The 24,432-nt window shown below is 38.6% G+C and overlaps 1 protein-coding gene across 2 annotated transcripts in view; it reads right to left on the reverse strand.

Moving 5' to 3' along the window:
• The window catches only part of LOC129775656 (phosphatidylcholine:ceramide cholinephosphotransferase 1-like), a 117,233-nt gene that overhangs the window by 83,974 nt on the left and 8,827 nt on the right, over positions 1 to 24,432 (reverse strand). The window contains exon 2 of one of the 2 annotated variants that reach the window (XM_055780642.1): positions 13,214 to 13,369. The exons of the other annotated variant lie outside the window; for it this stretch is intronic. The gene's annotated coding sequence lies outside the window, so the exon portion shown is untranslated. The remainder of the gene's footprint in view (positions 1 to 13,213; positions 13,370 to 24,432) is intronic. 2 annotated transcript variants of the gene reach the window in all.

A 24,432-nucleotide genomic window follows, 5' to 3' on the forward strand; every position in this document is an offset into this window, starting at 1 on the left:
CAGCAATCTCTGCGGTTGTGGCCATGGTTACCACGACATCGAACACGTTGTTTGGTCGTGCGAGTTGTATCTTGTCGCCAGATCGAATTTAGAAAACTCCCTTCGGGCTGGAGGAAAGCAGTCCAATGTGCCGGTGAGAGATGTGTTGGCTCGGTTAGACCTTGATTACATGTCCCAAATATATGTTTTCCTTAAAGCTATCGATCTTCGAGTGTGATTGTTCATACATCCTTTTCCCCTCCTTTTCGTCCTTCGCGAGCTATCGGTTCCCTTCCTACTAACATTAGAATAAGTTAAATTGTAAACACATATTAAATGTAAGGATAGTTTTAAGAATTGAGTGTGAAGTGTCAGTGTGAATGAGAATGTGAATGTGAATGTGAATGTGAATGTGAATGTGAATGTGAATGTGAATGTGAATGTGAATGTGAATGTGAATGTGAGTGTGAGTGTAAACACACATCTCCTTACATCCCATCCTTTTCCTAATGAAAATGTGTCACCCTTCTAAACTCAAGTCGACCGCGAGTAATCGGTTTCCTATTTCATTAACCATAGAATTAAGGAAACAACATGTTGATATATGCTAGTTGAAATATAGTTAAGAGTTTGGCTCCATTAAACTTATGTAACTGAGCCTGTAAAAATAATCGGATTAATAAAAAAGAGAATGCAGCAAGCAATCGTGAAAAAAAAAATATAGCAGATGTCGCGAGTTCCCAACACGTTTCTAACAGGAACATAGGGTTGTCTTCCTTGGACCTCAAGGGCGTTCAAAAGGTACTCTCTGGCTGCGTAATTATCCGTACATTGCCAAACTGCGTGATCGATGTCATCGTAACCGTTTCCACACCGACAGGCGTTGCTTTGAACAAGATTTATTCTGTGGAGATGCACATCTAGCGAGTAGTGGTTGGACATAAGACTACTCATTACACGAATGAAGTCACGACTTACGTCCAAACCTTTGAACCACGCTCTCGAAGAAACCTTTGGAATAATTGAATATAACCACCGCCCAAGACTTCCAGTGTCCCAATCGGTTTGCCAACTCAAGAGGGAACTCTGACGCAGTAATTGGAAAAATTCATCGTATGAAATCTGTCTATCAAACAATTCGCCTTCCTGGGCACCCACCTTTGCGAGAGTGTCCGCCTTCTCATTGCCAGGAATTGAGCAATGAAAGGAGACCCAAACAAAGGTTAACTTATAAGATCTTTCGATCAGTGCATTCATCTGCTGCCTCACTTTTGTGAGGAAATAAGATGGGTGCCTACTAGTTTTCATCGACTGGAGAGCCTCAAGCGAACTGAGACTATCCGAGAAAATGAAGTAATGGTCTGCAGGCTTGTTGGAGATCATCCCCAATGCGAAGTCGATTGCTGCCAGCTCAGCAACATAAACGGAACAAGGTTCCTGCAGTTTACGGAAGGCGCTCGAATTTTCATTGAAAACACCGAAGCTAGTGGATCCATTGAGGCGAGACCCATCAGTGAAGTATCTTTAATGCAATTGACTTTTTGGTACTTTCGGTTAAAAATACGGGGAATGAAAGTTGGTCGAAGCTGATCTGAAATCCCAAGTATTGCTTGTTTCATCGACAGATCGTATTCAATTGAGGAACTGCTGATGGTGAAGTGAGCACGGTCTGGAGTAAACGATGGAAGACAAATATCTGATAAAATATAGTGATGATAAATTCTCATAAACCGAGATTGTATATTTAGATGAAGAATTTTCTCAAAGTTTTCAATCACAAGTGTGTTCGTGACACCGCATTTCACAAGTATTCTGAGAGAAAGTTCCCAGAATCGGTTCTGTAGAGGAGTTACTCCTGCCAGAACCTCGAGACTCATGTTATGCGTTGAGTGCATACAGCCGAGAGCTATACGCAGACAATGATATTGAATTCGTTCCAATTTTAGAAGGTGACTTTTAGCTGCTGAGAGAAAGCAGAAAGAGCCATACTCCAGAATAGATAGAATAGTTGTTTTATAAAGCGTTATGAGATCTCCCGGATGAGCTCCCCACCACGTGCCGCAAATCGAGCGGAGAAAGTTGACTCTTTTTTGACATTTTTGCTTCAAATACGTAATGTGGGTATTCCAAGTGCATTTTGAATCAAACCAGACACCAAGGTACTTGAAGGTCAATGATTGGGTAATGTTTCTGCCCAAAAGCATAAGTTGCAATTGGGCTGGGGACCGCTTTCGAGTAAACACTACCAGTTCTGTTTTCTGCGGCGAGAATTCTATCCCTAAGTTCCTTGCCCAAGAAGACAAGTTATCTAGGGAATTTTGCAATGGTCTTTGGAAGTCTGGAAGTTGTCAGCTGTCCGAGGGTGAAGTTCATTTGCTTTTCTGACAACAAATTGTACAAGAAGTTATTCATAATTCCAGGAAGTCCACATCTGTTCAGATTGTCTGACAGAATTTCTATGGAACCTGAATCAAAAGCTCCCTTAATATCCAAGAATACTGAAGCCAGTTGTTCCGTGTGCGCAAAGGCCAGTTGAATATCTGTAGAAAGCAACGCTAGACAATCGTTTGTACCTTTGCTCTTGCGAAACCCAAATTGTGTACTTGATAGCAAATTATTTGTCTCGATCCATTGATCGAGTCTTCGAAGGATCATTTTCTCCAGCAATTTTCTAATGCACGAGAGCATAGCAATCGGACGGTATGAGTTATGGTCAGACGCTGGTTTGCCAGGCTTTTGAATTGCTATCACTTTGACCTGTCTCCATTCGGGTGGCACAATATTGTTTTCTAGTAGGGTATTGAATAAGTCTAACAAGCGTCTTTTCGCGATATCGGGAAGATTTTTTAGAAGAACGAATTTAATCATATCGCTTCCGGGTGAAGAGTTGTTCGATGAAAGAAGAGCCATAGAAAATTCCAGCATTGAGAATGGTCTGTCCAGAGGTCCACCGCTCGGAGACGTTTCTCGAAGAATATGTTGGGCTGGAACTGAGTCTGGACAGACCTTTTTAGTGAAATCGAATATCCATCGGTTGGAGTATTCTTCACTCTCGTTGGTAGATGAGCGGTTACGCATGTTGCGAGCTACCCTCCACAAGGTGCGTATTGAGGTTTCACGAGAAAGACCTTCGATGAAATTGCGCCAGTAACCGCGTTTTTTTGCTTTAACTAATTGTTTCAGCTGTATTTCAAGCTTTGAATATTCCTCGAAGTGTGTGGATGTTCCATGCCTGCGAAAAGCTTTGAAAGCATCAGATATTTTCAAATACAATTTTGTGCATTCATCGTCCCAGCCAGGAGTGGCTGGTTTTCTTTTAAATGAAGCGCTTGGAACTTTTCTTTTTTGTGCTTCCAGTGAGCTTTTATACAATAAATCGACGAAGAATCGATATTCTTCCAATGGTGGAAGTATATCTATTGATTCGACACCGATTGTTACCGCCGTTGCAATTTTTTGCCAGTCGATGTTCCTTGTTAGATCAAATGGAACTCGAGATGGTTCAGTGGATTGCGGGCTACACTTGATTGATATATTGATTGGCAAGTGATCGCTACCATGGGGATCATTGATGACCTTCCACTGACAATCTAATGATAGCGAACTTGAGCACAAGGATAGATCGAGTCGACTTTCCCGAGCCGGAGGTTTTGCAATTCGTGTCACTTCACCAGTGTTCAAGATAGTCAAGTTGAAATCGTCACATAAATCGTAAAAAATAGCCGCCCTAGCGTCATCATAAAGATCGCCCCACCCAGTACCATGGGAGTTCATGTCACCCAAAATTAGAACTGGGGTTGAGAGAATCGAAATTTAATTCCAAAGTTGACTACGGCTAATGGAAGTATTCGGGGGAACGTATACTGAAGCTATGCAAAGTTCTTTATTCTTTGCAGTTATTTGACAAGCGACGTTTTCGACGTCTGATAGAGCTGGGAGAGGAATTTTATAGAAAGAGTAGCACTTTTTGATCCCTAAAAGTACTCCTCCATAGGAATCATCTCTATCCAGGCGAATAATATTAAAATCGTGGAAGTTGAGTTCTGTGTCAGAAGAAAGCCATGTTTCGGAAAGAGCGAATATATCACAATCATAATTTTGAAGTAAAAATTTGAACGAGTCTAGTTTAGGCACTAGACTACGGCAGTTCCATTGTAGCACATTGATCATATCTTCTACTACGTTAGATGAATTATCCATCGAAAGATATGATTGATGCAAGGAGGGGCCATGAAGCAGTCAATTGCTTAAGATAAGACTTTAAAGATGGAAGCAAGGCAGAAATAAGACTTCTGAGGGGGTCTTGAATTTTGAACGTGTTTAGTATGAAGTCCACAATGTCCGAAAATGCTATCAATCCTCGATTAGACGCAAATTTTCTACGAGAAGATCGAGGAGCAGCGTTTTTAGTTCTCTCTTCTCTGGGTAATGACGTAAAATCCTTGCTGCAACCAGGAACTGGCTGAGAAGGAGCCTTCGGATTCGTTTTTTTGCTACTATTACCCTTGGAATTAGACAATCTTCCGAGGGTCATTTTAGCTTTCTTACGGTGCACCAATGTGAAGAGAGCTTTCTTTTTGATGATTCATACTTTATTGAAGATTCTGGTGCAGCCGAAGTATGACCCTCATCAGAATCAGAATCCGATTCTTGAGATGACAAAACCGAAAATTGGTTTTCATTTTGAGCGGCTGATGCGGTTTTTAGCATTTCAGCATAAGTCCGCTTGGAGCGTCCAGCGATAGAACGCTTCACTCAATCGGAGTGCTGTTTGTACCTTGGGCACTCTTGTAGAGGGTGAGGATTCTCGCCACAGTGAATACATTTTTCCACTGTTTGTGTGCAAGAATCCTCACTATGTTTATCGCCACATTTGCCGCAACGAAATTTGTTGCCGCAGTGGCTAACCGAGTGTCCCAACTTTTTACATTTGGTACAATTATAAACCCGCGGTACAAACAGGCGCACTGGGAAAAAAACATTTTCTACTTTCACATAGTTTGGGAGAACAGAACCTGCGAAAGTAACTCGAAAAGAGTGCGAGTGCTTATAAACTTTTTTATTTTCTTCCATAGATGCTGAATGCAGATTTCTAACATCCAGGATCTTTACAAGATCTCCAATCATCGAGTTTTTGAAGGAACCCGACGCTTTTTTTAGTTCATCGACACTCAGACTCGCGTCGGTTACTACGCCTTCTATCTCCACTTCTCGAGAAGGGATGTAGATGTGATACTCCCTATTAAAAACTTCGTGGTCAACAATCTTGTTGGCCAAATCAAAAGTCGGTGCTTCTACAAGCAGTTTGTCCGGTCTCTCTTTATGTATCGAGACGCCCTTATAATTACGCAGCAAATCTCTTGAAATATCAAGAGTTCTCAAAGCTTTTTCCTTGGGCCGAAAGAAAACAACCCATGGTGCCTTCGAGGACTGTTGATAATAACGCGTCCGCGCAACATTGGCATCAGCACCGTCTGCGCAACCGCCTATGAAAACGAAAAAAAAACTCTCACGCACACACACACTCACACGCACACACTCGCGCAAAAACTCAACATAAAACTAACTTAGACTAAAAACTAACTTAAACTAAAAATTAGATCAAATCAAAAATCTTCTTGAAAAAAAACAATAATTTCGTAAAAAAAAAATAAATAAATAAAAACTCAAAAAAGAAAAAAAAATTTAGTCTGATGAGTTCGAACAACTTGAACAACCCTATTCAGGGAGCTATACAACGCCGCACGCTACGGTATAAGCACAATAGCGAGACGGCAAAAACTATTCTATTGTACTTCTCTGTCTGATGTTTGGTGAAGATAGAAATGTGACGCTCAATGGAACCAATTCACAGAACACCGGTCCAGCGTCGCTGAAAAAACTTTCCAGCTTCGATATTGTAGCGGAGGACGGACAATGTGTGTCCGTCTCTTGCAAATAATCGACGAGGAATGTGTTTCATCAGTTCTCACCATCGTTAACAGTTCACTGTGATTGCTTGGCAAGTGTTTCGCAGTTGACATATAATCAAGTGTAATGTAATTTTCGTCCAAAAAATTACAAAATAAAGTGTCCGAAATTTGATTTAGTGTTCGAAGTTTGATTCTTATTCGCTTCATTTGAAAAGCATTTTATTCAATGATTTTCTTATGTTTTCAATCAGATAGGTACCAAAGTAGAAAGCTTAAAAGCATATTGAACTAATTTATTAAAAATATCTACCAAATAATACCTGTGCATAAAGTTTAGATCTGTTTTCTGCATCATATGCCTTAAGCGTCTGAAATATGATTCGGAACAGTATATCTTTCTTCGGGTGAAGACCGGATATGTAAAAGAACTAATAAGCATGGTATAAATCCTCGCATAAGCGGAAATGCTAGTGTTTCGCCTGACTTGACGCCTGACGATCAAAACTTTTTTTTTCCCGAAAAACCTACAACATCATTATCAGCATCAGTCAATTGCAGAGAAATCAATATTCAAAAAAAAAAATGAGCAGTGGAAGAATTGTTGAATTTTCCTAATTTTTATGATATTGTTTACGGTTATAGATTTATTTACCATAGTCCCATCATTAAAGTTGATTCTACTTTGAATCAGACGAACGAATTACATATAAAATCTTTTTATATTGACTGTGGTTTCAACAATTTTCTCTTGAGAAATTTTACACTCTGAAACGTATTTCTACATTAATAATTCTGGGGATACATCTACATACACATTATCTTCAAAAAAGCAATGTTGCTCCTCAAACTTAATCTCGATGTAAATGCATAAATTCGTCAGACAATCTGGTTTCATGAAATTTTCTAGCACTGTTTCGAAAAGCCACGAAACAATTGAGGGTAGCTCGGTGACTATGTGAACACCCAAAATTTCCGTATATGGGGCTCAGACAATCCACACGTGATTGTTGAGAGGCCATTGCATCCGCCAAAAGTCACTGTTTGGTGCGCATTATGGTCTGGTGGAATCATCGAGCCGTATTTCTTTGAAAATGAGGACGGCGAGACGGTAACTGTGAATGGTGAGCGCTATGGCCGCATGTTAACCGATTTTTTTTGCCACAAATTGAAGATATGGATACGGACGACATGTGGTTTCAGCAGGACGGCGCCACGTGCCACACAACACGACCGAACATGGCCAGATTGCGAACGAAATTTGAGGGACGCATAATTTCGCGTTTTGGTGATGCCAATTGGCCGTCCAGATCATGCGATTTGAACCCGCTAGACTTTTATTTGTAGGGTTATGCGAAAGACCGTGTCTATGCCAACTCTCCGCAAACTCTTGAACATTTGAAAGACAACATTCGTGAAGTTATGACCGAGATACCGCCCCATATGTGCCGAAAAGTCATCGAAAATTACCTGTCCCGGATCAAGGTGTGCGAGGAAGCCCTAGGTGGACATTTGAATGATGTTGTATTTCACACATAATGGCATAAACCAAACTTTAATTTGAAATAAAAGATTCATCGAAATTCGAATTCTAAGTGTGTTTTATTTCAATTTACTTTCGGAATTTAAAGTTGGAAAACCCTGTACAAGTGCGAACCGGCGAACTATCATGACAGAAAACTTAGGGATGAAAACCAGTATATTTATTACGAATAATGTAAAGAGTACAAAAATCAATCAATCAAAACGTGGCAGTTAGGGTGTAACGCTTGACATTTCACAGTTATTCAATTGTTTATCTCACGAAAAATAACACATAACATATTTTGTTCCTGCATGTTTTGTGTTTAGGTTTTCATTTCAAATAATGCAATACTGGAGTCAGGCATCATCAAATTTAAATCTTCGGATTCCGTCAGACAAGATTGAATTCCACCATCGATCCTAAAAAAATGCGCAACAGGGTTAACTATGAAATTTGTTCAACTTTCTTCGACAGAAGAAAGTGAGTCCGAAAAGTCTGGAAGCCTGTTTTCAGACTTTTCGGACTCACAACTCAACATTAAAACACATGTCAACTACGTGGTTGGAAAAGCTTCCCGTACACCCAAACTAGCGTTGGCAGAAAATATGCCATCTTTGGCAGAAAAGATACCATTTCCTGGTCATGAGAGTCAAATGCGCAAATAACGAGCTATTTTGAAGCTTAAAAATGGTTTGTATGTATGCGAGCAGACATCTCTTTCTGTTTCCTTTTCTCTTTTCATTTGGGATTGTGCAAAAAAAAAGTCCATACGACGTCAATGGGGATCGAACCAAGGCCGGCTGGAATGCAAAGTTACTTTACACGACCACGCTATCCATATAGCTGCCAGCGCTTTTATAAAGGAGCGTGATAATATTACACCTCATCTTAAAATGAAGTTGGAAGATGTTTTCTAAGCCGATAAAGAAGAACATGAACGAGAATATATCTTTCTCTGTCTGGGCCGTGTATTTGGCAAACTATACGAAAAGCATTCATTTAAATGTGTCTCCTGTTTCGCTCCCTCATATTGGCTCTAGCATATATATTGTACAAATGATATACATGTATTGGGGAGTAGAACATTTTATGTTATCTTTCAGCTCATTTAATGTAATAAATCGGGATGCCAGAAAATGTGCTAAAAATTAACTTTGGGTGTAGTCTTGTATCCATCATGCGCACTGCGAGGAATTTTACCGATTTACACTGCCTTAAATCTATGTGTAATGCTTTTGTTCTCTCAAGCTTGGAATACTGTTAAGTAATTTGGAATCAATACTATCTGAGCGGGGTTAACAAGATTGAACAAAATTGTACAGAAGGATTCGTTCGGTTCGTTTTAAGACGTCGTTTTAAGCCAGTGCCAACTAATGGATCTCGATACGCTACAAGTGCGAAGGGTTCTGACCCGCGCCTTATTTATGTGCGATGTTTTATTGACTAGGAATGTATGCCCAGTGATTCTGGAGATCAACCTTTTGGATCAACTTCGAGCTTCAAGGGACCACTTCAGCTCTCTTTCAACATTGACTTCAGCTCTCTTTGAACTTTGACTTCAGATTTCTATCAACTCTTCCTGAACTTTTAGGTCAGTTTTCTTTCAATTTTTCCTTGGTTGGTTCGGATCGCTTGCTGGCTCCAGAACGAAAGGCGTCTCCTTTTACTTTTCCGTTTCTTTCTTCTTCCGTTTTCTCCAGTCGCTGCTGAAACTTCCTCCCGTTTTGACTGTCAACGTTGACAGCTTGGTTTCTCAGCTCATCGTTGTCGAACTCACGTCGGGTTGACCTACATACTCATCAGAAAATATTGAAAGACAACTCATCGTGACCGACAATAATTAATTGATCGGTAACAGACTTGAAGCAGCTGCTCCGAAATTTCTGATGGTTGCTCCGATAGCTGTTCTAGCATAAATTGCAATCTGACGTCATAAATGGTGCAGTTCTTCCGGCATAGCAGTTCAACAGCGACCAAAACTGGTTCGAGAGCATCACTCAATTCTTTTATCGCTGTCAGTTTTTCATCGCTGAAGCTTATCCTGTGCTTCATTTTCAAATCGGGCAGCGATTTTTGAACTTTCAGATTTCATTTTAGAATTTTCAGAGTTTCAAAGAATTCAGCGATTGTAGAATCGGCGCAACTCTGACAGTTGTGTTTTTTTTTCGATCGTATTTTGATTCTCGAGTAATATTTCAAAGCGGCTTTAAGCTGTAAAATGAAAATTACCGAAATCACCGGTTATTGATTCTGAAATTACCGGTAATTCGGTAATGAAAAATGATCCGGTATTACCGGTAAAACCGGTAACGGTAAAACAGGTTAACAATCCCTATTTCATACCATTCATAATTTGAACAAATGATCGTTTTAATGATCACTACGCGTTTTAACGAAGATCAACGTTTTTCACTATAGGAGCCAAATAAAAAAAAAACACCACTTTTTTAATGGCAATTATTTTCTTTCGCAAACGAATTTAGATGATTCACATACCAATCAAATCTGAGATTCTCTATGTCCGCGGATTACAATTACATTACGATTTGGTTTATTTTGATAAAAAATGTCAACAAGATTGAACAAAATTGTACAGAAGGATTCGTTCGGTTCGTTTTAAGACGACGTTTTAAGCCAGTGCCAACTAATGGATCTCGATACGCTACAAGTGCGAAGGGTTGTGATCCGCGCCTTATTTATGTGCGATGTTTTATTGACTAGGAATGTATGCCCAGCGATTCTGGAGATCAACCTTTTGGATCAACCTCGAGCTTCAAGGGACCACTCAGGGTATGGATGCGGTCTTTGTTCTTCGGTTCGATATCGGCTCAACCGTCAGATCAGCTAATTGCACTGTGTGAATGACCCCTGAAGCTGGACCTTTGCACCGCGTGGGTATAAAATAGAAAGACCAACGATGACCCTCTGGCCAGGTTGGTCATAAGCACCAAGGAGGGCCCCTCTCGGCAGTGCCATTCCGGTATCGTCCTGGGCCTGTCGATTGCCGTTAAGGCGGGAAGATGCCGAGCAACGGTCAACCGTCCACGTGTCGACTAGCCGTGGACTACAGCTCTGTGGGACAGCAGAAGAACCATCCGAAGAGCATCCGCCTGCCTCTCTCACCGCCTCGGAACAACTCGCCAAAATCAACGGAAATAAATGGAAATTTGTTGAGAAAGAAGGTGAGAGTATTTCTTTCATTTTGATCGCGAAGTCCCTCCAATTACCCAGTAGTAAGCCAACCCTGAGACCCAGTTCGTAACAACAAAGCTAATTAAGCTCAAGCTAGAATAAAAAAATATTGAAACATCCAAGACTTCTGATAATATAATGTTCAGAAATACATACGATTACGCACATCGAAGAACAATGGAAGCTCACAGTTCATCCATATTCACTAGCGATGAAAACTCATCACTTACTTGGTTTCGTCAGACGCGAAGGTTTAACACGCGATTTAGATCAACCTGTAAGCCAAGCCCGTGCATGATAAACATCTCGATCGGCCCCGTTGGTATTAGTAAACTCCTAAGCTAACTAAGGCAGCACTACGCATTGTACATGGGCGGCAACAATCGAACAAGTGCAAGTGCGAACAAACCTAGTGACTGTTTGAAAAAATATTTTCTATCTTTTTTTTATCATGCGATTGAGCATGCTTTTTTATTACTATTTATGGATTGAACAATAAAAAAAACTCATAAGTTGGATTTGAACGCCTGCAAGATAGAAGGGCGTCGTAAATTGTTCCATAATATTTCCATACCATTTAAGCTACTTCGATACACTTTTTACGCCGCGCTGTATATGTGACCGTGAGGATACCACAGCACATATCATTGTCATTCTAGTTAAGGCTTGATGAAATCTTACAAATACAACACGTAACTATGAAATAAGAGCTATATTATTACTAGGTAGTTATCCATTCGCTCACTTTGGAACGGCATACAGTAATGAGTCAACAGCATTATTTAAGATCCTTAGAAAATGTATTCACCATGGGAGTCATTGTGATTCATTGCGATTGCTGTTGCATCTATGTAATTTTTTTTATTGTTGGATATTTTCGCTTTTTGAAAGTTTTTAATGTTCACTGTCGGTCTAGTTGTTCGTTTTTTCCATTCTTGAAAAATAATTGAAGGAAATTGATCGATGTGCCATAATTTTGTGATAACTCGCAACATACTCCCAGCCATAACCCCACTTTTGCGACTGAATGAATTGATCATTTTTACCGGCACTCAAGATTGACAACGCACAAAGAGCCAATTGACTCCGAGACATTGATTTTGTTTACTCATATCACGTTCGTACAAGTCTCAGCTTGGTTTGATTAACCCGTTGTTTGTTATCCGGCTGGGACGGGAAGCGATAAACGTCAGCACCATTAGCATTGCCTGGTGGCTAAGAATGTCAAACATTCGGACGCGAACGTGAATAACAGTTGGCACTGAATGTAGAACCGACCAGGTCTGCAGCTAGTGCGTTTCAAATGAATTCATTAACTTCTAATTCAATCGATTACGCTCGATTAGTTTAATAATAAGAATCGACTGCATTCCTCATCTTCATATCTGTACAGTTTTGCGACGGTCACGGATCGTGGAAACCTGTCTCTATAACGAATTCCATTGACAGCCTGCGTTCTTCATTGAATAGTTATTTGAATAAATCACATAGCTTTATTATCGCAGTATTAGTTGCGCTATTATGGTTACTACTATGTTGAGATTTCGCCCGCATCAAGAGCATTTGCACAATATCAGAGTCGGAATATGTTGTCCTTGCATAAAATGAAAATAGTCAGAAAATCGAATAGAAAATAGTTACACATCGTGAAACATCCGAAAACAAACAATTGTTTGTTTTGTACTTCCTTATTTTGTAACTGTCAGTGCCAGTGATCAACATTTTTCCAACGAAAAGTTCAACGTCAGTCCCTAGGGACCGACAAGGGGCTCAAAGTGTTAAAAGATCCAATCAATGGCGACAAATTTTGGCTGATGGATAGAAATGTCTATCTGAAGTTTTTTTTAAACAGGTGAACCGAATATTTGGTTTATTGGATTTTTCACTGCCACGCCCATCGGGCAGTAATTTCAGTGAAATGGTATTTTCAAGATCGAAAGTTCGTCGAAGAACACTTTCTTTTTTAGTCTTTTTAAGAATAAACAACAAACCGCTGGTCCACTTTTTTGGCATGAAATATTGCAATGTTGCTCCAACGTTGTTCCAGTACACCCAAAATTGATTTGTAGCGCATGTTTTGGCATCCTGATTTATAACATTAAATGAGCTTAAAAATAACAGAAAATGTGCTACTCCCCCATACTGGTATAGTATTTTTATAATACAGCGGTGGTCATTGCGAGCGACTAATTGATCAAGTGTCAGGCTGTGGTCTACCAACGTTGCTTGTATCAGCGAATCATTAGAGAATGAATACACAGTGATTTGCCTCTAATTGTAGATCTAGCTAATTGGACAAACCTATAATGTGACACGAATAATTTAACTTTTGATCCTCCAATAGGTCATTTTTGTAAACATCCTTTATGCAAATTTCTAAAACACGATAAATTTTTAGAAGTATTTTCCAACCATTTTACTAGATTATATATTTGCTCATTTTTCTAATGGTTATTTGTTAGATTTTCAATGATTTTCCTGTTCTAACTTGTTTTTAACATTTTGTTGTGTTTATTGATATGTCCAATTCACCTCTAATGCGACACTGAGGGGTGCCTCGGTATGTCCTATTAGAGTTAAATTACTGTAGTACTAACTGATGCCTAACCTTTTCACTGTGGCAAAGTCTCGAAGAAATCCATCAGCAGGTACGGCGCGTTATGCGCCTGTCAGTCGTTGTGTTGCGCCAGACCAGTGACTATTGTGAAGCAGTGAAAGACTGGCGAGAGCGTATATATACGCCTTTCGTAGTGAGAAGGTTAAACTAAAAGAAAAACATACATAATACTAATGAATATTCAACGAAAATCATTCTATCAAAAGTAATTAACTATCGGATTTTAGATAAGTCGATCGCCATAGTAATAAAATTATACGTATTGTCATTTAAATTTCTTTCCTTTGTACCGTATTATCTGGATTTAGTGACAGTTATTTTTAATTTATAAAACTGAAATAAACGTGCAATTAAATAAGTATTTTGACTTGTTCCACTAATGTCATTGAATTATATAAGAAATAAAAATAAATTAGTTCAGTCAGTTGTGAAGCATAGATGATTTATGAATTCGATTGTTACCCTAGAGTTTTTGCTTCATTCGGAATTTTGGAATTTCTAGGTTATGTGTTATATCTCGAAATTGCGTTCGAGTTCTTCTTAAAATCTTCCCCAAGGCATATTTTATATTTTTTTTTATCGCTTAGTAAGCGATCGATCGTGAGTTCAAAATTCAGGGCTCTCATTGGTCATCTTTGTGTTGTTACATAATAACTACGTTCAGGCAACAATCTTCAGCGATGGAGATGGATCCACGGTCGAAATAAGATCGATTCATCCATACAACTGCTCTGCTCTGTAAGACACATCGGGCTGCTGTTCTATAAATAACTCAATAATGATCAATCAACTGTCTCCGCTGTCCGGTCTAACTGGATAATGGAAGAACAGAAGGAAAACTCTTACGCCTAAATAGCTACAGTGTAAATGTTACCATATGCAATGGTATAGAAGAGAATACTCTAACGCCGAAAAATGGCAACTGTGTAATGTACTAATTATAGATATGATAAACATTTGACATGTACACGATTAAAATTCGGCTCTGTTACAGCTAAAATGCTAATGAGCCTAAAATAAACAAAAGGGATAAAAAAAAGGCGTAGTTTTCTCCCAACATTTTTTTATAATGCTTTTCGAAACCTTATGCCGGATGTACGAATGTTTTCAACATAACCAATTTTTAATTTTAGGAATGATATAACTAAAGAAAACATTGATAAAATTGTTCCTAGTGATTTTTTTTTTATTTTAGTACAAACCATGATCCAACAAATGGATGTGTTAAATTCAAACAACTAAAAATCTGAATAAAACTTAGACTTACACAAAGAAATATTTACTCTCCCTAGTACTATGTTTCCTTGAGATCAATATAAACACTTTATAAAATGAACGTATTGCATTTGAAAGAGGCATCACCCAGCAAACATTAATAAATCGTATAAAATGTCATAGTTGGAGGGTATATACATGCATTCAAGACACATTTGGATGATATATTATGCGCAGAATTGGCATATACATGCGAAGTGAAGACGATATACGTATATGCCATATTGTATACGTATACACTCTGTCCAACTTCTGTAAGACCATCCTGATTCTATTCCGTTGCTACACAAACAGTTAGAATTTCAACAAAATACATTCATAGATTGTAGAACGCTTAGAATAAAGTATATTTAACGTCAATTCCGTTCAAAAGAGTCGTTTGTTTATTTATTGTGCTTAAATATGATAATTTCAGCTGCCCAGTTTTTATAAGACCACTTCAAAATTCATAAGTATTATCAATGAAAAATTCAAAACGATAGGCTGATTTTCATGTCAATAACTGGAAACCTTGCCATTTCGACTATTAACCTTGAAAATTCGTGTTGGAAAACTATTTACCAAATTCTGCTGAACGGATTTCTCGGTATTTTTTCCATTTTACCGAAATTGTGACCTTGAGCTCTTCAATCGTGGTGTACCGTTTTCCCTCAGTGTAGATTCTGCATACAAGGAACCCCGCTAAGATTTTCAACAGGATTCAAGTATGGAGAGCGAGCCGGCCAGTCCAAAAAATTAGGTTTTTGGTCCTTAATCCATTGCATTGTTTTGCTGGATGTGACGATATCCATGCTAAAACGGTAGGAGAGAGGATTCCAGAACATGTGTGTAATCCTTGAATGATGTGAAAGCTATCTTGAGTTTTCCGGTTGCACAGTATCCCGTCCAAACTATGCACGAGCCTCTACCAAAATTCCGGGTTGAAAAATACTGAGGACTTTTCCCTGCGGCATTTTCCTGGTTTTATTGAGCAAAACAACAAAAACAACGGAAAATGTAACTGGTCGTATAGAAACTTAACAGTTGATAAAACGAAAACATTCGTTTACGCTCAGTGCTTGCACACACACATATGAAAATCTTTGGGATGAGCGACATTAGATATCTCCTAAGTCGGTCTTCACCGCAGAAAGTCATTCTTTGTGTCTAGTGGGATGGGAAAGAAATTCTGCATTATGAGCTTCTACCAAACAATCAATCGACAAATTCCAACAAGTACTGCTCTCAAGTACCAACGAATTAAAATAGGCAATCTAGAATAAATTAGTCAAAGTTAAAGCGTCCTCTTTCAGAATTATGCCAAACCTCATGTTTCTTTGACAGCCCGCTAAAAATTCTTAGAATTTGGCTAGGATGTGATGATCAACCCGCTATTATCAGAAAATGCATTTCTTAGAATTTCGACTCATTGGATTGCCCAGTTTTTTAAACGAGGAAACCTAGAAGTTTTGCGATGAAGAATGACGAAAGATTGTGAAACAAAACGGTGCACATAGAATCGAATGAATGTATATCTTAAATATTTTTCTTGTGAAATTTTCCTAAAAATCGGCATGATTATTCTAAAAAACTCAATATTTCCCAAGATTTATAAAGTTGAATGAAGAATAATCATTGATAGATGAAACGTGGGGACTTATTATTGAAGCTCACACGAGGAAACGATCAAAGATCTTTTCTTTTGCAATAGTGAACTGATCCTCATGGGATGATAAATTTAAGGATCAGCTAAGTGAACGGCATCAAATATTAAGCACTGACTCACAGTTATTAGTTTGATCGGCAACTACGGAATTGAACTCGCCAAAACTACATAGCACAACAGAAGATGTTTATACCGTGAGACCACTTCAGAGCAGTGTTCGACGCTGTTTAAGCGCAATCCGAAGGAGTTTCTGCGTCGTTTCGTGACCGTCGACGAAACATGGATCCACTGGTACACACCAGAGACCAAGGAACAGTCGAAACAGTCGAAACACCCGGCGAACGTACTCCGAAGAAGGCGAAGACTGTCCTATCGGCCGGAAAGGTGATGGCCACCGTTTTCTGGGATTCACAAAACAAAACGGTCACAGGGCTCTACTATGCCGAATTATTGGGCCGATTCAACGCCGAATTGCAGAGAAAACGGCCCCATTTGCCTAAAAAAAGTGTTTTTCCAACATGACAACGCACCGGCTCACACCTCCGTCGTCGCCACGATCAAATTGGTCCAATTGCACTACGAACTGCTGCCCCATTCACCTTATTTTCAAGATTTGGCCCCGTGCAACTTTTTTTTTGTTTCCAAACTTGAAAACGTCACTTGCCGGGTTGAAATTTGAGTCGAATAAGGAGGTCATCACCGCCACGGAGGCCTACTTGCAGACCTCGGGAAAACGTATTTTTCATATGGATTAAAGAAGTTGGAGCATCGCTGTGTCAAGTGTATCGAGGTAAAAGAGAGACTATGTTGAGAAATAAATCGCCACTTTTCCAAATTTTTTGTTTTTTGTAGACTAAAGGGCGAACACGAAATTATTGCGACACATTCAACAGGGCATAACTTTTTTACCATTGGGTAAAAATCAACCAAATTTTGCACACTTTCTCATCGATGTGTATTGTCTACATGCTGTCAAACTTGAAGTCGTGTGATTTGGCTAAATAGATCGGCATGTCGCAGAGCTACGTCCAGAATGCAAAGAAGAGAGCTGGACTACATACATACAAGGTACAGAACTTCCCAAACCGCGATGAGCGGCAACAATCGACGGCTAAAACTCGGGCACGGAACCTCTACGAGAAGATGCTGACAAAATATGGCTGCTGTGTGATGGACGACGAAACGTATATAAAAGCCGATTTTAAGCAAATTCCGGGGTTGGAGTTTTTCACCGGCAAGAGCAAGTTCGATGTGGACGACAAATTAAAGAAGAAGAAAATGTCGAAGTTCACCTCCAAATATCTCGTTTGGCAGGCCATCTGCTCTTGCGGACTGAGGAGTGAGCCTTTCGTGACAAAGGGCACAGTAAATGGCGAGATCTACAAATCTGAGTGCCTCGAGAAGCGCCTTTTGCCGTTCTTGCAGCAGCACGACGAAGCTCCGCTATTTTGGCCAGATTTGGCATCATGCCACTATTCTAAAAGTGTCCTGGAGTGGTATGAGGCCAATTCTGTCCATTTTGTTCCAAAGGACATGAACCCGCCAAACTGTCCGGAGCTGCGCCCGGTGGAGCAGCACTGGGCAATAATGAAGCGGGAACTTCGGAAGAGCAAGAAGACATTCAAAGACGAGAAGGACATGTTAAGAAAATGGAAAAAAAACTGAGAAACTGGTACCGGATGACACTGTAATGACTTTGATGGAGGGCATCAAGCGAAAATGCGTTCAATTTTACACTCAAGGCTCCATCGATTAACTTTTCCTTTGATTTTTTAAGTAAATATATGTATAAAAGTACCCTAAAATTTTGGTTTGATTCTAAACATTATAAGAAAATTGGCATGACATTTTCGGTGTCGCAATAATTTCGTATTCGCCCTTCAAGTACCCTCGTATATCGATTTACAACTACTGCTGTCTTGTTTCGAGATTCAATTTTTCTTCAATGATTCCCAATAACGAAGCACTTCATTTCATTGCCTGATTTTCTTAAAAACTCAAACAATTCAATCAGATTATGATAGAACATGTATGAGATTAGATTAACATCTGATGTTTTGCTATAACATAAATATGTTTTATAACGTTATCACAACGTGAATGAAATTTGGAAGAAAACAAACAGCGAATACAAATGAACAGCAATACAAATAACTTCACGGGTTGTTGTTCCCCAAAGTCGTACAAATAATCGAGAAGAACCCGCTACTATTAACCCTTTCGCTACGAGCGTCGTCTATATGCGACATCCGCGCGACGACCTGTGTGTACGAGCGTCGTCTATAGACGACATCAGGGTGATACTGTACTTCGATCCACAGGGCTATATGCATACTTTTCGGCGCAGTGCTCCGTTCAGCGGTAGCATTCCGGCGGAGCACACTGCCGTAGAGAAAGGTTTAATTAAGTTTACATTTTTATAACGTAAAAACATAGGATAGAAAGTAGAAACAAACATAACATTGAATCTAGACGCAATTCAACTATTTTCCCGATTATTTTTCCAAGAAATGGAGAAATGCCTACGTGAACAACAGGGGAGGGGTATAGAAAATGTCCATGCTTGTCCATGGAGGGGGAGGGGATGTCTGAAATCGTACTTTTTCTGTCCACGTGGTATGTGGATAGCCCGGTCCCTAATGTGATTTAACATTTTGAACGCCCCGTCACCCAGATCTGGGTGACGGGTGTATTTCCTGGGAGGAATTTATTTCCTGTATAGAATTTTCAAACGGAATTTGATAGAATAGACACGTAAATGTAAGTATGGGATATGTAGAATAATCAAAAAATCAAAAACATAAAAATATAGTTTTCATACTATACTTTTAAACGGTTTTATTTAGCATGACCTAGTATGTATGCATGTTTATCTGTAGAGTTGTGCCACATCGCTCGCTTTCAGATTTACTATTACGCCGTCCGGTGAACAGTTTGAGGATGAAAAAAACACATGTGCGTCTTTTTGGACTTTTTGGAATAAACAGAGGCTTATCCGAGTTGCACAATTATTATTCTCATTCTCAGAAAAAAAACTTGCAACTTGCTTCTTCTTTCAGCTTTTTATCTACCAAGCGCAAAGAATAATGAAAACGAATCACGTGAAAAGTCGAAGTTGCCAAATGTGATACAGTTTCTGACTAGTGATGTCTAAATTTTTCATTTAGTCGATTATCAATTAATCGTTGGGGATTTTTTCAATATTCGATTCATTGAAATAATTGTCTTTCAATATTCGATTAATCTAGCGAATATTTTTTTTGTAATAATCACGTATCACTATGTCATTCTGGTCGCGTGGTCTATCGGGTTGTCGATGTTAGAAGGATGGATAAAAAAATGTTCGATTAAAAAATTATATACCCTAATTTTTAACCTAAAAGTGCGTCAACCTTGAGGAAGATTCCTTTTTTTAATTAATCGCGATTACAGTGGCAATTATTCGATGTATTCTTTTTTGATTTTGAATTATTCGATACAAAATTAATCGATTATAATTTCAGATATTCGTTTATTTGAATTAAACCGACGTTTCTGACGATTATTTTTCAAGAAAAGTGACATATGTTCTTGGTACGATATACTCACAGAATTTTCGCAATTGATTGAACAGAATATTTCATATTCTCCAATAAAATTGTAGTTATTCATCGTATTCGAATATAGTATATAGGAGCAAGTAGGTTCTGTTTATTTTCATTTTTTATAATCTTTGACAACACTGTAAAATTGGCTGAAACATTATTTTTAAAAGCTTTCGGTTGATTTCATTCGGATTCAACAGAAAAGTAGTCCTGAATCGAAACCGAATCCATTATTATCGTTGCCCGCTTATTCCTCTAGCACACTGACAGTTGAATTTGGGCCCCGCGAGAAACTCGACCGAATCGCTCTGGGCGACGAAAGTGTCAAGGTAGCTGCCACCATATGCGAAAAGCTTTAAAGAATCGGAGAGGGTCTGGGCAACGTCCGGCTGATTTAGCGTTGAATAGCTCTATAGAAGGATTTCTGAAAGACGACATTAAAAAAGGTTGTTTCCATATGTCGTGTTTGTTCTTAAACCTCCTGTACTGCGTGCAAAATCATAACACGTATACTCGCGCACGGTGTCACAGACCGAAAATTGAACTTCTCTGTAATGTTGCCATTGTGTATTTTTCAGGCTTTATTGGCATTTATTTGAAGAATAGGGTATTATTAAATGAAAAAACTCAAAAAATATGTTTTCTTCATCTTTATTATGTTTTAATAGTCATCTAATTCAGCCTCTTCAAAACAGAGCAATTTTTGATACTCCAACACAAAAAAAGAAATTCGAATTTTTCTCTGTTATTAATTAAAAGTAAGCAACTGAATATAATTCATGGAAGTATAAAGAGCTATAAAATAAAAAAAAACGTATTAATCGATTGTGATTTCATTGGAGTTATAATCAGAACATAGCATAACTGCATGCTCGAAACAAACATATTTTTTTACATTTCATGCAGTTGTTGCGTGTTTTTCGGGTCTTTTATCGAATAAATAAATGTATAACGACCTTCTAGATAATTACCAGATGATAAAGGTTCTGGAATATAAAGTTTGCATATTTCTAATATTTTTCGTCTCTGTTTTGTTGGTAAACTAATAATTAATGCCATTTTTTAGATGGGGCATAAAAAGATGATATAAAAGAATTTCTAGGAACTTCCTTTTCTTTTTCTTGATTTCTTGTCGATATTGTTCATTATAAAAGAAATTTCCTCGAAACTGTAACTGTTAAAAATTACCATAAGCCACCGATTAGTTTATAGTTTCTGTTTACAATTCTTCCACAAATGAAATTATTTCACAAGTGTGTATATGTATGACCATTATATTTAGCGAATAACTATACGAAAGTCAAAAATTTATATTTTGCTTTTGAACGTATGAATCTAACGACGAATAGTTAATAAATGGATCCGTTCAATCCAGTTACAAAAGGGACTGAAATCAAATAAGAATAGTCCGATAATGGTCCTATGCATTATATTTAATAAAAATTCCACGCCACTAATATTTTATTCAACAATATTCTAGAATATGAAAAAATGCACTTGTCCAAAAAAGTTACTCCTATACTCGCGTCGGTGTGTCAGACCGAAAGTGTTAAAAAAGTGGCACACGTTCACTTTGTACCAAGACATGCGATACGCTAAACGATGACGAACGACCAATAACGAAACTAGAGAGAATCGCAAAGTCGTAGTGTTGATATCTTCTGAGAAATGAACGAATTATTGATTTCTCGGTCTGACAGACCAATGCGCGAGTATAGGAGTGTTAAGATCAAAACACCCCGCCATACTGAATGAACCTTTCAACGACCCAAACGGACCGACCGAAACCAAAATTCAGAATCTGCTAAATAAGACAATTGGGTCACAGCGGTTAATTGAAAATTAATCCGTTAAATTTGACGTTGATTGAATTTGTGCGTCATTCAAACCTGAGACATTCACAACCCGATTCCGCCGCGCGGAATCTTCCGATTCGACTTTCACCTTGAACCTACACGTTCAACGGGTGAATTTAACATACGCACACAGCTCTCGTCGATGTCACTGCGTCATGCCTTCTCAATGGCAGCAGCCGAAGCTTATTTGTATCTATGAGCCGAGTGCGATTGCACTCGCATTCGCTTTTATACGCGTTTTGAATTTGAATCTGATGAGATGACAAGGATGATGAGTCAATGCCTTCGTAGTGTTCCAGGCAGCATTTCACGTTCTCCGTGTGACTAAACAACAAGCAGAATCATATTTGTTAGTCAATCGGGCGTTCGAAGCCGCTGATAAACTGTTCACGAAAAATAGCATCTCGATGATGGTTGATGAATTCTTGAGACGAAATGATTCACCAGCCGTGAAATAATTGAATACAAAATCTAGAGAATTCTTTACAGTACATGAGTCACTACTGTCCAACACCTTTCGTGGCCATACAAATTTGTCCGAATGCAGTAATTCTTTTGGAAACGTGCAACCGTTACCCCCAACACATTCGAGTCGTTCCACTTTTGAAGATTGGTTCTTCTGGCGGCCAACTGGTGGCGCTGTGCTTTCTATCGGTGCAAACGAGCCCATGTTTCGCGTGTCTAGGATAATGAATGTCGTCATGGGCTCTCGTTTTATGTAGGGCAGAACTTACTTCGGAAGTGACAATCCAACAGACCCTCCCCGTTTCCGTCTGTACGGTGTCTGTATAACTATCAGCCAGGAATAATCAGTACCATTTCCTTACATATAGCACTGTTGTCCCGCTTGTGTGATAGCCATTGGCAGGGCGGAACGAAATATGTTTCGCGCGGAGTAGGTCAATTTTTGTCTGAAGTCGTTAAATTAATCAATCAGAAAATTACAACGGATTAGGGATGGGCCACATACAACCAGTTGGGAGTTACATTGTGCGATTAATCGATTTTCCTTGAAATGACAACGTGACGTCAATTATTCTTCCTCACGATTTCCGAGGCTTGTGGAATACCGTTTAGTTTACTTTATCCGAAATTTTCACGAGCAGAACTTTTAATCACAGTTTCCAAATAGTTTAATTTTCACCTAACTTCCTGCTCTGTTGGTCTAAACAGGTTTTCGCCCAAAGCATATTTTTGCTGTCAACAAAATGTATCCCACCCAACAGTAATCGAACTTATCTATTGTGGCAGCAAATTCGATAAAATTTAAAATTCAATTGTTTGTTCAAAAAAGTGAAGAATCAATTCTTCACACGTTGAGCCCCGCGAAGGTCTACTAGATCAAATAACTGATCGCAGTGGAAAATGTATCCAACAAAAAAAACAGTAAAAAGTCGCAGAGAGACATTTCAAGTGTATGAAATGTCTCTCTGCGTTTTTTATGGAGTTAGAATACTACGAGTGATTCGTTCCAGCAAGCATAAACAATTGAGGAAAACATTTGAAGACAATTTTTGAAATTGCCAAAAAATGATACAAAATTCGTCTACCAAAATCTGCTTACTGACACTGTTTGTCACACCCACTAATTGCAGATTTATCTTTTGTGTTTCGGTTACTAACGAACCTGAAATTATTTTAAACTCTTCTAAGGCCGAAATCGAAACACGTAAACAAGTGATAGTCAGAAAATATAAAAATATTAAAAAAATATAAAATAAAAGGGTGTACCGATTAGAATCCACACACACTCTAATTCACTTATTTTTGGTTGTGCCAACGTAAGGACATTTATCACTATTCACTCGCGAGACGCGACATGGAACTAGGACACAACACTTATAATCCTTACAAACATTAAAAGGGTTAAAATTACAAAAAATAACAAAGGTAATTTTAACACTCTAATTGCTCTATTTTTTATCCCTTGGGTAAAATTTTGCGTTGATATAGTTTAATGTGTATTGTTTACACTCTGTAAGCTGATTTCAAATCAAATCAAATAAAATTTGAATTTTATTTGCTAGAACTAATCGTGTTACTCACCTCACTTGCAATATAAATGCCGATTTCCCCCGGGCCCCTTGGTTTTGATGTCTCTGTTAGGGAACACATTTCGGTGGGAACAAAAGCACACCTAGTGATCCCCGATAATCGTTCCATTAATCGATTAATCGAATACTTCCTACATAAATTGATTCTGAAGGATTAATCGATTAATCGAACGAATACTGAACAACCAATAATCGAAGCGAACGAATAATTTACATCGATTAATCGATCCAAGCTCAGAGCAAAAAGAAGTACGGACACTGCAGTTTTATCCTGAAAATCAATCATTGTCATTGGCGCTCCTCTAAACTCGTTAACGAAGCTCAATGCCATCAACGCGAATTGAGCTTCCTTTACGAGTCTAGGGGAACGTATAAGATAATAATTGATTTTCAGGCGGAATGAACACTTTGTTGTTTCCAGATGGCTTTCTTACAAATGAGAATATTAGTCTAACTAATATTCTCTCAGTATGACGATTAATCGATTAATCGATTATTTTGGGCGATTAATCGTATCGAATAACAAACTGCTGAAAATTATTCGATTAGTGGATGAACGATTAATTTCAAAAATCGGGGATCACTAAGCACCCCTTACTTTTATGTATTTGCAATGCCGAATTCCCTCAGGCAGCTCAGTTTTGATTTCTCTGTTAGGGAACGGCCACATGTGTCGTCAATTTCGACCAATTAGATGTGGGTACTTCCGTTAGGATAGGGGTTGAGATTTTTTCAATTGTTCGATAGTTAGTTTCATGACATATATTATTTTATTCAATATAAAAAATTGTTATAG

The sequence above is a fragment of the Toxorhynchites rutilus genome, chromosome 3 (genome assembly GCF_029784135.1).
Source record: "Toxorhynchites rutilus septentrionalis strain SRP chromosome 3, ASM2978413v1, whole genome shotgun sequence".
Lineage (NCBI taxonomy): Eukaryota > Metazoa > Arthropoda > Insecta > Diptera > Culicidae > Toxorhynchites > Toxorhynchites rutilus.